Source organism: Myotis nattereri (genome assembly GCF_964212035.1).
Source record: "Myotis nattereri genome assembly, chromosome: 17".
NCBI classification, from domain to species: Eukaryota; Metazoa; Chordata; class Mammalia; order Chiroptera; family Vespertilionidae; genus Myotis; species Myotis nattereri.
Genome location: NC_138092.1, coordinates 29,069,525 through 29,087,380, shown reverse-complemented (window position 1 = coordinate 29,087,380; position 17,856 = coordinate 29,069,525).

Genomic DNA, 17,856 nt, shown 5'->3' with positions numbered 1-17,856 from the left:
AGGCTAAAGGACAAGGGCTGTATGCCAGGTTTGGGCCCTCTACCCTCCAAGGAAGGCATCGTATAGTTGCCCTGCTGCTCAAGAACTAAGGAGGATTCTTACTAGTAGTATTAGAAGGACCTTGGCTGGGTAAAAATCTGTGACCATGTACTTCCTTTGTTTGTTTGTTTCATTGGTTGTTTGGTTTTTACATTGTGATGCTATACTAGTCAACTCTGGCTGCCATTACAAATGACCACAGACTGGGTGACTTAAACCACAGAAATTTATTTTCTCACAGTTCTGGAAGCTGGACATCCAACATCAAGGTGCTAGCTGATGCAGTTTTTGGCGAGAGCTCATTGCAGATGGCCCTCTTCCCACTGTGTCTTCACGGGGTCTTTCCTCGGTCTGTAGGCATGGAGAGAGAGATCTGGCTCTTACTTCTCCTATAAGTCCCATAAGCATACTACAGGCCATGTGAAACTTAAAAATAAATAAACTTTACAAAAACGTCCATCCCACTCTGGCAACCACTCTCCTTTCCATGAGTAACATCATTTAAAATGCAGCCTAGAGTCATGTGTCCATTTCCTCACCTCCCATTGGCTCCTAAGCCACCTGGCTTCCACATCCATCCATCACAGTGACTTTTATGAAAATATCCCTGGGATTTCATTCTTCATCTTAATTTACTTCTCGTGACTGACATTATTAACCTCACTGCTCTTGGTCCTGGTGTCATCTGCCTACCCACCTCTTCCCCTGCTCCCTCCTCAAATTATTAATGTTCTCAAAGGTTCTCTCCTTGGAGTTCCCACTTTTTAGATTCCCTCAGGGGCTCCTCACCATGCCCACAGCTCCTCCTCCATGCTCCCTTCAAGGCGTCCAAGCCAGAAACCCAGGTGTAAAGCTCTACTCTGCTGTCACTTCATCTCTCACCTGCCTACCCATTAGTAATCAAATCCAGTCCACTCAGCCTCTCAACCATCACTAGCAGGTTTTCCTCACCTTCCCCACTGCTACTGCCTTAGTTCAGGCTCCTGTCACCTGTCCCCTGCCACTGCAATAGTTGCCCAGCTCATCTTTCTGCATCATGTCTTGCTCACTCTACTAGTGAGCATTACATCCAGCTGGGATACCCGGAAACGCCAAGGTAACAAGGGCTTAAAGAAAGTGGAAGTGTATTTCTCTCTGAGGTTTTTGAAAAACTGTGGTACATACAAGTGTGGGCAAAGTAGGCTTATAGTTATGAGTACACAGAACACAGAGTTCATTCTTGCATTATTATTTATTAATTATTCTTTTCCAGACGAACAACTGTAAACCTACTTTTGCCCCCCCTATATACACTGGAATATTACTCAGCCATAAATGAGAATGAAGTTTTGTCATTTGCAAGAGCATGGATGAACGAAGAGGGTCATATGCTAATCCTGTCAGAGGAAAACAAATACTATATGACTCACTTATATGTGGAATCTAAAGAACAATATAAATGAACAAACAAAACAGAAACAGACTCATAGATGCAGAGAATAGACTGATGATTGCCAGAGGGGAGGGGGCTTGGAAGACTGGGTGAAAAAGATGAAGGGATTGAGAAGTACAGATTGGTAATTACAGATAGTCATGGAGATGTGAAATACAGCATAGGAAATGCAGTCAGTAATACTGTAATAACTATGTGTGGTGCCCGTTGGGTACTGGAAATATCAGGGGGATATTGTATGTTGTAGACCTGAAGCTAACACAAAATAATATTGAATGTAAATGTTATTAAAAGTTTTTTAATTTAAAAAAATAAATTTAAAAAACTAAAAGCCCGGAGGTGGTTGTGCAGGCTTGTCAGAGACCCAAGCTCCTCTGTGTGTTTGCTATGGGTGGCTTACAGTCCAAACATCACTGACGAGCACAGTCCACTCTAAGCACTGAAACTTCAGCCATGATGCCCACATTCCAGCCCACAAGAACCCAGAGGGCAGAAGGCACCTCTACATGCTTTAATGACAATCCAAGAACACTAAACACCCCCATGAACAGCACACCCTATTGGCCAGAATTAGTTACATAACTAAATCGACCTGCAAAGGATGCTGGTGGTATGGTCTCCATTTCACACTGTCACCAGCCAGCTAAAGACCACAGGTTCTTTTACTGTGGGAAAAGGTAAGAGCAGATGTTGGGTGTCAGCTTATGGTTTCCGCCACAGTCTACTTCCCCAAGTATCTATGCATCCTCTTCTTATTAGACACAACCCCAGACCAGCTGCACTCAAAGCCCTGCTCAGTCACTGCTTGCTTCACAAAATCCAGAATTTCTTGTGTGGCACACTTCCCATCAGACCCACGTATGCCTCTCCATGGCTTGATGACCAAGAAGGTGAAAGGTAACTGATTTATGCCGATCACAGTCAATATACAATGAATGGTGCACGGAAGCAGAATAGCCACAGAGAGGGAGAGAGGAAAGAGAAAGGAGGAGGAGAAAGAGAAGGAGGAGAAAGAGAAGGAAGGGGAGGAGGAGGAGGAGGAGGAGGAGGAGGAGGAGGAGGAGGAGGAGGAGGAGGAGGAGGAGAAGGAGGAGGAGGAGGAGGAGGAGAAGAAGAAGAAGAAGAAGAAGAAGAAGAAGAAGAAGAAGAAGAAGAAGAAGAAGAAGAAGAAGAAGAAGAAGAAGAGACTTTCCATTCAAAAGCAGGAGGGTGCAGAGGTAGCACAGTGATGGTCCATAGAGGTGGAATCCTGAACAGAAATCACAAGGACTCCCTTTCTCAGGTGGTCCTGCCTGGTTCTCCTCTGGGAAGTGTCTCCTTGCCTTTGCCCTCCAAGGCCCTGGAGGGCTCTTTGTTGTTTGATTGTTTCCAAGACCACATCTGAGGTAAGCTTCGCAGGCTACATCCTTCTTCAAGACTGCACAGATCGTACAGCCTCAAACTAGAGGTGTGAATGATTGCTGACTCTTTCAACCCTGATCTCTGTTTGCTTTGGCAATACAACTCCCTCAAAAACTCATCTGGTATATTTATTTCATCCAACTCTTTGGGCATTTAAACCACTGCCAAAGATCTTGCCTAGACAAAGCTTTAAGCCTGAAGAGTGTAAGAGTGTACCTCTGTTACTGGCATCTGTGCTCCATCATTGCCACCTCTCTCTCTCTCTCTCTCTCTCCCTCCCTCCCTCCCTCCCTCCCTCCCTCCTCCATGTAGTGGAGACTCTCTTGGGGCCATCTAAAGCAAAGGTTTAGGGCATCACTTTTCAACTTTTCATCTCATGACACACATAAACTAATTACTAAAATTCTGTGCCACACCAAAAAATGTAGTTTTTGCCAATCTGACAAAAAAAAAAAAAAAAGTGAATGGCTTGATCTTCTTGACAAAATAGTAGCTGGGCCAGCTGCCGAGTGTAAGAGGCCTAAGGTGAAGTTAGAATATTGGAAAGATGACAATATTTGGGGCTAGGGTTCTAAATCAGCAAGAGATGAATGCAAGAACTGAATTTTGCAAATACATTAAAGTAAAATATAGGAGTAAATTTCTTTACTGTAGTTAAAATGTTGGCCTAACCATGAAATCCGTTCTATTGCAATGTAGTGTAGGTGGCATAGGGCCGTATGTAGGTGATTAGCCAAGACCCAACGAGGATTTGGTAACTGTTGTAATTGGATTGTCAGCCCATTACACATTAGTGTGATTAAAAGCTTTGAAGGTAGGAGAAGGGTGCCATCTACTGAGAAACTGCAGCATAACAGAGACGTGAAAGCATTGGAGAGTCCTCATTTTTAAATTGTTCCTAGAAATTGTCTTATCTACTGCTTCCTCTGCATATTTTATCAAGCATTTTTCTAGATTTTTTACAACACATTAATATGTAGGGAAACTTTACATCTCCTCAATGACTATCCCACGCCCTTTTTAAATACATCACACTTTGTTCACATTTTTCTTAAAATTTGTAGAGTTTTTTCCTAAATGTCTTTCATGAAAATTTTTAAAATAAAAAGTAGTGACTAGCACAGCTCCAAAAACCATACTATTATTCATACACAAACAAAAAACCTACCACTTGTTTCAGTAATAAATTCAGGGGGTGGGGAGTGGTAAAAAAAATGTTTGACACAAGGCCAGGGCCAGATATGTTCACATTATGTAATACAAAATGCAAACAATGTTTATCTAAATGCATCGTTGGAGCCTTGGCAGGAAGTCCTCTCTGGCACGAAGTGAAGTCTCCTGGATGACACAGGAGAGGGCCACCTGAAGCCTGCACTTTACTTCCTATGGGCATCAGATGGATAACGCTCAAGAGTTTTCTCAAGATCCTTGTACACAAGAGACTCAGTGAGTATTCAGCGAGGAGGCCGAAGCAAACAGTTGGTTCTGTGGCCTTCCTGCTCAGATCTTCTGAAAGTCCAAACCTAAGTAGAAATAGCATTTATTGAATAGTTTCAATGGGCTGGTCAACTGCTCTTTACCTTATAGAGGCATATAATTTAATAAAAAAATTCATATGAGGTAGATTTTATATCGACTTTAATGATAAAGAAAAAGAGACTCAAAGAAACTGAAGAAACTAACCTGAGCTCACACATCTCGTAAGTAGTTGAAATTCCGAGGCCAATCTTTTTGACTCTCAAACTTACTTTTTCCTCCCGTGCCCAGGCTGTGTTGCAAGGGGAAAGGAGACATCCAGCCAAGAACAATCGTTGTGGGCAGCATCAAAAGAGAAACTAATTCTTTGATTGGGGATGTAGAGTTAAATGCATTTCCCATGAATTTGGATTTCTGGCAATATCTACAGTGGACTGTTTCTCAAAAGGTTTGATTGGCGTATGAACCACCCACAGTGTCCATGTTTGGTTGGATTTGGGAAGTGCCACATTCTGTATTTCCTCTGAAAGCAGCGATTCTCAACCTGTGGGTCGCAACCCCTTCGGGGGTCGAATGGCCCTTTCACAGGGGTTGCCAAAGACCATCGGAAAACACATATATAATTACATATTGTTTTTGTGATTAATCACTATGCTTTAATTATGTTCAATTTGTAGCAATGAAATTGGGGGTCACCACAGTGTGAGGAACTGTATTAAAGGATCGCAGCATTAAGAAGGTTGAGAACCACTGTCTTAAAGAGTCAAAATGTTCGTTTGTATATTAAGAGCCCTGAGCAGTAAAGAACTCTGTTTAAATTGGTTTATCCAACATTCCATGCAGAATTTTCCTTGCAGCACATTTAACATCCCAGTGAACACCAGTTAGAAAGTGCTGCTTGCTCAGTGAGGAGGCGTCAATGGGTTTTAAGCAGGACAGTGACATGGTTAGAGTTTCTGTGGCTTTTTTAAAATATATTTTTATTGATTTCAGAGAGGAAGGGAGAAGGAGAGAGAGATAGAAACAGCAATGATGAGTGAGAATCATTGATTGGCTGCCTTCTGTAAGCCCCACACTGGGGATCAAGCCTGCAACCCGAGCATGTGCCCTTGACCAGAATCGAACCGGGGACCTTTCAGTCTGCAGGCCAATGCTCTATCCACTGAGCCAAACCAGCTAGGGCTCGAGTTGTATTTTGACCCAGGATTCTGGCAGGTAGGGTTTGGGACTGGGAGAGACCCAATGTGAAAGGTAGACAGAACCTGAAATGGGATTTTTGGGATAATAGGTGGAGAGAGGGGGACAAAAATGGAAAAATATTTAAGAATATAACTAATGACTTGGAGATGCGTTCAAGATGGGAGAGAATAAATAATAACCCACAGATTTCTAGCTTAAGTGTCTGGATAGATGTTGTACCATGAAAAAGAGATATGGGTTTAACTTACTCCTAACTTTTTTTAAGATATCCAGTGGAGCTGATGTCCTGCAGACCACATTTTCAGAAATACTTCTGTGGGGGGGAGGGGGGGTGGGAGGGGGTCTTATGCAGCATAGAGGGTTGCAAACAACAGCTGTCAGGTCAAGCCCTGTCCACTGCCTCTTTTGTAAATAAAGTTTTATTGAAACATAGCTATACTCATCCTCATCTCTTCACCTATCATTAATCACTGCTTTCATGCATCAGTGGCACCACCATTGAGCAGTTGCAACAGAGACTGACTGGCCTGCAGAGCCTAAAATATTTACTATCTGCCCCTTTACAGAAAAGTTTGCAAAACATTGACCTAGTGAAAGACTAAGCACATGGTAGATCCTTGAAACATCAGCAGAATGGTGCATTGAAATTCATGAGCATGAACACCAACACATTTACAACCCAAGTTTCCTCAGGCTGCACCAGCTGATGAGTACAAAGCAATAGCAACAAAGAAAAGTTCTCTGGTAGTTCTCTGGTCTTGCCTCCCACCCGACTTGCAGAAGCTTGGGATCTCTAAGCCCGGCACGAACCTACCAAAGTCAGTAGGGCACCTGTCAGCTCAGCCAACGCTGCCACTCCCCAAAGAGGGCTGCCAACACCACTTGGTGTTCATCAGCTAGCACTTGTGCTTCATGGAGCCTTTATCAGTTAGAAACGCATTCGGTGGCAAATGGCCGAGATTCCTACTACACAGAAGTTGGTGTTTTTTTTTCTTCAAAAAACAAACTCATAGATACAGACAACAATAAATCTAGCAGTGATTCTCCAGGGCTGGTTCCAAGCAGGATGGATAAAGGAGGAGGAAGGGCAACAAGCTATCGCATAAAGCAGCGATTAACGTCTTTTTTTTCAACTACTTTCCTGGTCGCCCAACCTAATGGCTTACCACTTACATCTTATCATCCTGAACTAGCTCACCTGGCCACCTTTTTCTGCAAGGGACTCTGGGAAGGTAAGTGTGTGAGCTTTCCGGCCTGTTTGGTAGAGGAAAGGAGAGGGCAGCGGGGATGGCCTTTGAAGTAGTCAAGCTACAGTATGTGACTCAGGGCCTTTGCTCAGTCCCAGTCTCCGGCACATCCCACCATCATGTCTTTGAGTGAAGACAATGCCCCCCACGCTTGGTGCCCCACGTCGATGCTGGCCACGTTCAGCAGCTCACAGAGATGGAGCGCAGTGGCCGGTGTGGCTGGCACACCTCCTGTCCTCGTAACAGTGGGCATGGGGAATGGCATACTATGGAACATGCTGAGCAATACCATCTTACTATGCCGACTTTACCACAACCCCCCTCCCCCTTCTTATTCTAAAGCTTGAAAGAAACGTGTAAGTTTAAGGCCTCTTTAAGAAAATTCTTGTGATGCCCTCCTGAGCATCTTATATTCGTTAGTGATGGGGAGGTCTTCCAGATACCTCCAGACCTGGCTGAGCCTATAGGTTGTGTACAGCTTGGGACCCCACTCAGGGATCCTCCCAAATCAAAAAGACTGAGCATGAGTGGCTGGAAATAGGATTCAGGGACACCAGTGCTCAGGGCTTAAGTAGGGCTACAGTGAGTATTTCTGGAATAACCACCACTTGCCACAAGCTTAAACATTTATATTTTATTTATGAAATAGTAAATTAATTTTTTTTCCAGATTGGCTCAGCCTCCTCAGAAACATGGCTGCCTTAATTATAGGCAAATTTAAGGGGTATAGGAACTGGTATAGGAACTATGGAAAGCAGTATGGAGGTTCCTAAAAAAAAAAAAAAAAAAAAAGAATAGAACTTAGTTAAGGGCCCTCTCAAATATTTTTGCAACCTGCTCCCTACTACTTGACATTTTTTTCATAAGAGATGAATGTTTCTCTTCACAATTGGAAATAAGACCAAACCAAATGTCCATTTGATAGGTAATATTTTATTGAATTTCACACACAGGTGGGAAGGTAATGTAGTGATTAAGAGTGCAGGCTCTAGATGGGCTGTAATTAAATCTGTTTTCTCATCTGTAGAATGGAATAATAATTATCTCTATCCCATGTGGGTTTCCCCAGGTTTAAATAAAGTAATATTTACAAGACACTTAGTGAGCCTTGAATCTAGGAAGGACTCGATGTTAGTTGTTCTTGTTCTTGTCCTTGGACTGATGGGAAAAGAAAAGACAGTACACGAGGCACCAAGGGGAGGAGAGACGTACCCCACAGAGGAGAAGAGAACATCAAAAGAATATAGAAGTTCCTGTGGCACATAATGGACAAAACAGGCCAAACTTCCCAATTTTGCACATTAGCAGGTGGTCCAGCCGAGGGCAGCCCACAGGTAGTGAAGTCTGACTCACTGGGAGAGGCAATGTAGCATTTTGCCACCAGATGGCAGCATAGAGCCACTGCCATTTTCACCCTTGGGCGCATTGCGGCTTCATCAAACGGAACTTACATGGTACAAAGTTCCAAAGGAGAACTGAGTTCATAGCAATGGATATAGGAATTTTCCCAGCCAGACTTCCTCTACTGCAGCGGCTAAGCCACGGGCACTGATCTTCCAGAAATCCCGTTTCCATCCACTTTTCCTCACTCCGGTTTTTCTTCTTGCCATTCTTGGGAACGTAAAATAACTAGTACATCTGATTTACTTCAAAAGAGAATCATTCTACACCCAAAGTAAAGAATTGCAGGGTCCACCCTGCAGCAAGCAATTAGCTCATGGTGGTTCAGCTATGGCTAAAAGTTTCATTAAAACAAAACACCTTTTGCCATGCTTAACAGCACCACCAGTGATAGGCAAATCGCATTTTGAGAAGAGTAATTCAAAAACAAAGATGCCACAGAAATTCAATTGCTTTCTTGCAGAAAAGTCAAGCATTGTTTCATCAACATCTTTTTTAAATTGTCCTAACATTGGCCAATAACATTATATAAGTTTCAGGTGTACAACATTATAATTCCATACCTATGTACACTCTAGTATGCTCACCACCAAAACTCTATACATTTGACCCCCTTTAACCATGTCACCTTCCCCCCACCTCCCTTCCCCTCTGGTAATCACCATTCTGTTGTCTGTATCTATAAATTTGTTTTGGATTTGGTTTGTTTGTTCCTTGATTCCTTTTTGTTGTGTAGTCCACTTTTTTTTGTCCTTTTCTGACTTAGTTTACTTAGCATAATTCCCTGACAACCCATCCATATTGTTGCAAATGGCAAAATGTCATCTTTTTTATGGACTAGAGGCCCGGTGCACAAAATTTGTGCACTGGGGGTGGGGGGGAGTCCCTCAGCCCAGCCTGCCCCCTCTCACATACTGGGAGCCCTCAGGGGATGTCCTAGTGATGGCTTAGGCCCGATCCCTGCTCTCCTTGGGGAGTGGGCCTGAGCCACAGTCTGGCCTCCCTTTGTGGGAGGCAACCAGGCTGATCAGGGGAAGGCACCAGCCCCATCACCCTGCTGCTGCAGCCACTGCCAGTCACCACAGCCACCAAGGTGTTTTCATCAACACGGACTCCAGTCCCTTCACCATGAAAAAATGACAACTTTATTTAGGCATTTTCAAGATGTGTCTTTCATAGGATATGACATTTCTTTCTTTCTTTCTTTCTTTCTTTTTTATCCTCACCTGAGGATATGTTTCCATTGATTTTTAGAGAATGTGGAAGAGAAAGGGAAAGACAGAGAGAAACATCAAAGTGAGAGGAACACTTTGGTTGGTTGCCTCCTGCATGAGCCCTGACCTGGGCCCGGGCCAGGGAAGAGCCTGCAACCTAGGTACATGCCCTTGGTCAGAATTGAATCCAGACCCTGTGGTAGGCAGGCCAAGGCATTATCTACTGAGCCAAACCAGCTAGGGCAGGATATGACATTTCTTAGCCCTCCAGCAGTGGACCTTCGTTTTTTTCACCAGGAGTGTGGTGAAAAGCCCTAGATCACCTTACTGGATTCTTATTACCCAAGTTACTAAGAATATCACAAGTGACATACAGGAAGCTTAGCCAATGAGCTGTCAGAAAAGGTGTTTCCTCTGTAGTTCATACCAATTGCCAGCTCCACCCTTGCTCCCCACCATTGGCGGCTCCCTCCCTGCTCCCTGCCATCACCAGCTCCACCCCTTCCCAGGCCTAACGCCTCTGACTGAGGCGTTAGGCCTGGGCAGGGGACCCCCAGCTCCCCCGATCGCCAATTCAGCCCCTGCTCCCCACCATTGCCAGCTCCACACCTGCTCCCTGTGATCACTGGCTCTGCCCCTGCCCAAACCTAACGCCTGTGGCCGAGGCATTAGGCCTGTGCAGGGGACCCCCAGCTCTTCCCGATCACCCACTCTGCCCCTGCGCAGGCCTAACACCTGTGGCTGAGGCGTTAGGCCTGAGCGGGGGACCCCCAGCTCTCCGCGATCACCTGCTCCACCCCTGCCTAATGCCTGTGGCCGAGGCCTTAGGCCTGGGCAGGGGACCCCCAGCTCCTTCAATTGCCGGCTCTGCCCCTGCTCCCCACCATCACCGGCTCCCTCCCTGCTCCCCACCATTGCAGGCTCCACCCTTGCCCAGGCCTAACACCTCTGACCAAGGTGTTAGGCCTGGGCAGGGGACCCCTCAGCTCCAATTGCCGCTGGGTGCCTACATATACAAATTAACCGCCATCTTTTTTGGTTAATTTGCATACTTATCCGATCTGCTGGTGGGCATATCAAAGGGACGGTCAATTTGTATGTTTGTCTATTATTAGGTAAGATAAGTACTATTCCATTTTATATATATCACCTTCACATCTTCTTTATCCATTTATCTGTTGACAGACACAGGCTGTTTTAGTGTGTGTGTGTTTTTTAATTTTTTTGTTAAATACCCAGAAGAGGAATTGCTGGATTGTGTGGTAGTTCTATTCTTAATTTATTTTTAGGAACCCCCATAGTGTTTTCCATAGTTTCCATACCAGTTTAAAATATCACCAACAGTGTACAAGGGTTCCCTTTTCTCCAAATCATCTCCGACAGTCGTTACTTTTTGTCTTTTTCATAATAGCAGTTCTAACAAGTGTGAGGTTTTGACTTGCATTTTTTTAATAATTAGTGATGTTGAACATTTTATGTGCCTGTTGGCCATCTGCATGTCTTCCTTGGAAAAACGTCTATTCAGATCCTCTGCCCATTTATCAATCAGATTGTTTATTTTGTTTTGAGTTGTATGAGTTCTTTATATATTTTGGATGTTAACCCCTTGTTGGAAATAGTACTTACAAATATCTTCTCCCATTTGGGGTTGTTTGCCTTTTCATCAACATCTTTTAAGACAAACTTTCAGATACTAAATAGCTTTTGAATCAATTTAATTGTATTTGTTTATTTATTTATTTTAAATCTTTATCGTTGAAAATATTACACATGTCCCACCCCCACCCCCATTGATCTCTTCTAGCCTGGCCCCGCCCCTATATTTCATACCAAAATCCAACATCTTTATGAACTTTCATTGTTGATCTAAAGAAAAGGTCATTTTCCTCAATAGCCACAAATAGAAATAACATTACAGTGATCCATCATAGATTAAAATACTGTAGGACCATCAGTCTGAACCCATTCATCTGTAATTGGAACCAAGTAATTCATTCCAGGGGAAGATTAAAAGTATTCAGAATGTCCCCCAGATGCTATAATTTACATTTGCTTAGATTTAGTCAACAGATTAAATTATATATGTATCCAATTGATTCCCTAGAAGCTATGCATACGCAGAAGCTGAAAACAAGTTATTTCTGCTTACATCAATGTTCACTTGTACCTGAAATTGCATCATAATCTATGTTCTTATTGTGCTAGATGCTGGCCTGGCATTGCAGTTATGCCCACATTCCTTGTTTCTGTAGGTATGCCTAACTTTAATGTGAATTAAATGGGACACCATGTTCATTTTTAAAATATTTCCAAAATTATTTTTTAACGATGATAATACATTGAGATAAAAAAACAACAAAATCCACTATTTAAAATATGTAGTCTTACTCTACAGTTAATAATCACCAGTCATTAATTTTATCAGCAATTTTAACAAACCACATTTGTGTCCCCTAACACAGTGCACTGAGAAGGCTACAAAAGCTCCTAGCGAGGACCCCTCCCAAAATGCATAACCTGAATCCGATCACGAGAAAATCAGAGATAAACCCAAATTGAAGGTTTATTCTACAAATAAATGGCCCTGTACTCGTCAAAAATGTCAGTCATGAAAGGCAAAAGAGGAAGAGAATGTTCCAGATCAAAGGAAAATAAAGAGATGCGAAAATTGGGTTTGATCTTGAACCAGGAAAAAAAAATGCTATATAGAACACGACTGGGACAACTGATAAAATTTGCACAAAGTCTATAGATTAGGTAATAATTATATATCAATGTAAAATTTTCTGATTTTGTTAACTGTACATGGTTGTATAAGTGAATGTCTTTGTTCTTGGGAAATGTACACAAAGTACTTAGGGGTAAAGGGTAATGTACTGTCAAGTGATTTGGAAAGAATACATAATTTCTATGCACATGGAGAGAGAGAGGATGTGCAAAGACAGCAAATGTTAAAAACTGGTGGGTCTGAGTGAAGAATATACCAAAGTTCTTTGCGTCATTCTTACAACTTTTCTATAAGTTTGAAATTGTTTCAAAATAAAAGGTAATCCATTCAAAATGGTTCCAGGCTAAGATCTAGCAAAGCAATTTTTAACTCTATTCTTTTCTTAATAAAACAACATGTGCCAAGGAGGAGGGGAGAAAAATTTAAAAAGAAAAGAAAATCACCCACATACAACTCCCTCCCCTGCAGGTGCCCTCCCCAGTCTGAGTTGTCAAGCATCTTTTGTCCTTCAGGTGTCCTTTAGCACTTGAAGACATTCCACTTTGTTTAATCCCAGTAAAATCTCTTCTACTCTCACTCATCCCTAGAGTTCACCTCCTGCCAAGTTGAAAAAGAGACCAAATGCCCCCAACTCTTCTTTTATCCTCCTCTCTCCACCCCTGTCTTTAACCATCTGCCCAAATTCTTTCTTACTACTGTGGCTCTCTACTTGGGCATTTTTGAGGCCAGACAACTGTCGTCAAATCTCTCAGATCAGATGGGATTGGGCTCAGCCCTCTGGTGGAGCCAGAGCCTGCTGAATCTCACTGAAAGCTGGCCATCAAGGATCAGGGACCTGACGCTGAGCACAACTCGGCCACTAACCAGCTGTAGGACTTGGGGAAATTGTACAGTCTTCCCTGTGATCAAGTTTCAATTAAGTAAAACAGAGGCGGGATTACATAATTTCTAAAATTACTTTTAATTCTGGGAGACTATGATTCCATAGCCAGAAAAACTAGAAATAATTAGATATAAAATCAGGGTCAGAAAAAAAATTGAAATGCAGCAGAATGAAAGATGATCATGAACATCATAGGTTTACTTTAGGGCTTAAATACCAGAGGATAGAAGAACAAGGCTCTCCTCTGGTTGAATAGAATTCGGTAATTACAGACTGGTAATTGTCGAATGAGATGATAAATTACTTAATAAAACAGTTGACCATGACACCTACCAGCTATGGATGAATGACACGCCTCCAAATGCTATAATTAAATATCTCTGACACCCAATTCTAGCAGTGAGTAAGAGTTCCTCCCTTTACACTTTGAATAGCTTGGGAAGTAAAGTAGTCAGTTTTTTAGGTTACTAGATCAGTGGCTCTCAAAGCCTGATCTACAAGTCTAGATTAGAGATCAGAGCATTTCGGAGTGAGAAGGAAGGGTTGAAGAACAAGTCCAACTTTTTCCTTAGTACATGAGGGTAAGAAAGACCAGGCTGGTTGAGTAACTTGCCAAAGGTCACACAGAATGGTGGTTCCCTTAAAAACATCTGACAGGCTGTCCCACTGCTATGCGCCCTCATCTGCGAAACACCTCTAACCAGTCGATACTGGGCTGGTCTGTGGGTGCTCTTATGGAAGCCATGGCCATACTTCACTTCTGGGATTGATTCACACACTCCATCCCTGCCCGTGCCTCTGGGACTGCCTGTCCGCTTAGGCAGGTCATGTGCAAGGAGACCATTTGCAGTATTGGAGTCCTTTCACCTCCCTGGTGTGGGTCTCTCTTCAAAGTGGACCCAGTGTACAAACAATCACAGGCAACTCTTCAAACACCATCATTCAGGTGTTTTCTGTTTGCAATGGCAGTAGGAGAGCAGGCTACATATTTCTCCGAGGGTGTATATCTCCACCAAAGTGCCCTCTAGGAATTTGAACAGTTAGAACGCCATTGCATTACAGCATCGCGTATGTGTTCTGAATTCAAACTAACAAGTGAAAGAAAAAATCCAGTCCACTTATAGGAACACTCAACCGCATGTCTCTTCTCTGGATTTGCCTTTAGAGAGAAGATAGAGTTAAGGGGAACTTCATGATACAAGATAATCGCCCTCATCATAGCTATTGGTAACAATAAAGAGAGCCTTTGGCACTTGATATGGTGATGGTTTCCATTTACCATGTGATGGAATGGACGGACAAGCACCACGTGTTAGCTTTGGAGCAAGCCTTCTACAGCACCTCTGGGGGGGACCCCGAGGCCCTGCCAAGGCAAGATGAGATGCTTTTGCAGCTTACCCTCCCTCTCCCCGAAGCCTTGGGATCCAAAGAGAGAGTAGAACCTGCTATCACACATCCCCTTGCAATATTTTCTCACGAAAACAGAAACAACATTTTTTATCAGATAGGATCTTCAGGACAAGCAAGAATGTAATTACTTGAATCTCAAGTTCTCAGTCCTCTGCACTGTCGATAAAAACCTTCCCATCATTTGGAAGGTTTTTCGTTTTATATGTGACTCTCCACCTTGCCAGGTCTCTCAAGCTCTTTTGTAATCAATAATTTCCAGAAAAAATGAAATATCCCGTCAACTCAAAAGTTTAAGAATTCCTAACCTAGCAACTTGGATTTAGAAGGCCATAAGGTCTACGACACATTCTAGAGAATTCTAGACCTACACTTTAATTTGCCAGCTGGTTCATAAGAAGGGGGAGGGGCGGAATCGTGGGATTCAATTTCCTTTTTTGGAAATCAAGCTTTCCGAATCTGAATCGCTAGTCTTTAACTCACTAGCTGTGGGAATTTGGGAGAATCATTTCATCCCTTCAAATTCCATACATCACTTGTAAAAACGATTTTGATAATAACTTTAATAATTAACAATGCGTTTCAGCTGCCATCATCATCATTATTATTAGCAGCTGCTGGGAAGGCAATGTCCTGTTACTTTTAGGCTCATGGGTTCTGAAATTACGCTGCCTACTAGGTAAGTTAAAATCCGTGCTCCATTTCATTTTTTAAATTTCATTTATTGATTTGAGAGAGAGAGAGAGAGGGAGAGAGGGAGAGGGAGGGAGAGAGAGAAATACTGTTTTGTTGTTCCATTTATTTATGCATTCATTCATTGATTCTTGTATGTGTCGTGACTGGGGATTGAACCCTCAACCTTGGCATATCAGGACAATGCTCCAACTAACCAAGCTACCTGGCCAGGGCAACTCCATTTCCTATTAATTGTGGGACTATGGCAAAGTATGTAACCTCATCTCACAGGTTTTTCTTCTCTAGTGTGAGGATGGAGGTTGTCATGAGTGAGAAAAGCAAGGTAACCACAGAAGGTGCATGGCATAGTGCTTCATGAGTAGTAAGCATTTTAAAATTATTAGTTGTTGTTATTATTAATGGAAAAGTAGCAACAGCAATGGTGGTAATATTGCTTTATTTGGGAGACAACTTGTAATTATTAATATTGGAATATCTCTGAAAATGTTCTTGGCAGAATTAATGTTTCCATCTTTGACTGGAGCTCCATTACAAATACCCATCTTCTCTGAGCAGTACAAGGACCTTTGAAAGAATGTTCTGGATGACCTGGGAGTGCATGCATGGCATCCAGTAATATTTTAGAGGGGGAAACATTTTGTTCTCTCTCCCGAGCTGTTCCGTTTGATTTATTAAAAATCTTTCTTGTGCTACTTTAATAGTTGGGATACTAATAACAACAACAATTCCTGCCAATATTTCTAAAAATATAAAAATTTTCACTGGTCTAATATTATGAATATTTTAAGCATTTACCTGAAGTCCATTTATTCTTAAGAGGTACTCTTATATAACAGATGTGCACTGGATTTTAAGTTGAAACAAAACCAAACACGTGTATGTTAAATGCTCCTCCATCGACTTGCTGTAGGAGAATCCTGTGGTCCTGGGCCACCGTTGAGAATTTTTTCCTCTGTCTCCTCATCTATGAACACAGGAACCTTAGTAGCCGCCCTCCCTGTCTTCCAAGGTTGTTATTGGAGATCAGGGGAGGAAAAACTTGGATCGAATTATAATTGAAGCCGTTGTCCAAACTTAAGTTCTTATTTCAAAATCTGAGCTCACTCACCGCGCACAAACACTCACTCTTGGATTCTGCTTGTACTACGAACTGAAAACAACTTATTTGGTTGGTCCATTTACCCGATCGGCCTGAACTTGGCTCCGACAAAGGAGGGGCAGGCAGTGTCAGGATGGGCTGTAAGATCTTCGGGTGCAGGTCTGTCTCCTCTGGAAACAGGGACCCTGCGCTGCTGCTGCAGGAGCCGCCGTGCGCACACCCGTGAGGAATGCTACCAGGCCTTCTCAGAGCGGGGCACGTGCCAAAATACATATTGACATGATAAACCACAATGGATTTGAGTGTTTAAAGTCAAAAATACACTTTTAAAAATAAGTACTTAAGTTGGCTGATTGAGCAATAATACCTGGATGCCGAGCTGAATTTGTTTAGAAGAAACCACAGAGTAAACTTTTTCTTAACATTTTGCACTGAAGCAAGGAAAGCCGAAGGGGGGTGGAACGCAGTTCTGTGGGACGTTTTCTCATTTCTGCATTATGGAACAATCGCAGCTGGTAGCAGAGTTATAGAGCGGTGCCAACAAACTCTGACAGGCTCTGTGAAAATGTTTAGGTTCCAATTAAAATTAAATATGCTCCCTGTGCCCCTGACTCTGTCTACTTCGTCTCTGCCTTACACTTGCCCCCTGGGCCTCCTGTAACCCCGTTTCTTACGATCCGGAAAATCTGCTGCAAAGGAATCCCCCAAACTTGAAAAAAAATTTCAAATTTAAAAAATCAGGTGCCTTTTTTTTTTTACTGGTTATGTACAGTCCCTATTACACTGTCCAGTTGGCCCCATTGTTTCAATTTGGGTGGAATATTGTGAAGAATTCTGACTGTGAGTGGGATATCTAGGGTGTAGAGGTGATTTTGTCTCAGTCACTCAGTTCATTTGGGGTAAACATCACTGCTTTCAGCATATTCTAAGAAGTGATATATTATTATTTGGGGATATTTCAAGCACCAACGTGAAGCATCAGAGGGGAGAAACTCTGTTTCATTTTATGGTGGTCCAGAGAATTCTTGTTCATACCATGTCCTCCAATAAGAAGACGTTCAGTGTGATCACACTGCGGGTGGCCCCGGGAAGGTCTCAGAATTTGCCGTAATGGTCCTTGCTCCTCCACTCCTCAGGAACCAGCTCTCTCGTCCAGGGGTGGGAATTGGAGAGCGGTACCCACTATGGCGCAAATGTATCACAGTAGATCAGAGGCTGACAAATTCTCCCTGTGACTAAGAGGGACCCTCCACCCATGGAGATGTGTATTCATTAGGGTTGCTTGCCACTGTCAGAGATGAAAGCCCAATAAACGATGTGTTTAGCATAGCATGGTCTCCAGCCGTCCAGCCAATAGACAGCATGTTTCCTAAAAAGGGAAACAAGTGTTTCTTCCTTTTGCCCGCGATTACCTTGCTCCAATCTCAAATTAGTATCTTGATCATTTTATACCAGCCCTCTGATCACAGATCTGAGCTTGACCATGAGTGCACAGTGCAATGTCCTGGAGGAAAGTGAGAAATGGAGGTGATCATCTAGGTGCTTGGCATCACGTCAGCAAACAACTAATTGAATTTTTCACAAAGGATCTTAGGACCATCCCCCATCCTCTCACTACCTCTCCTCCCCTCTC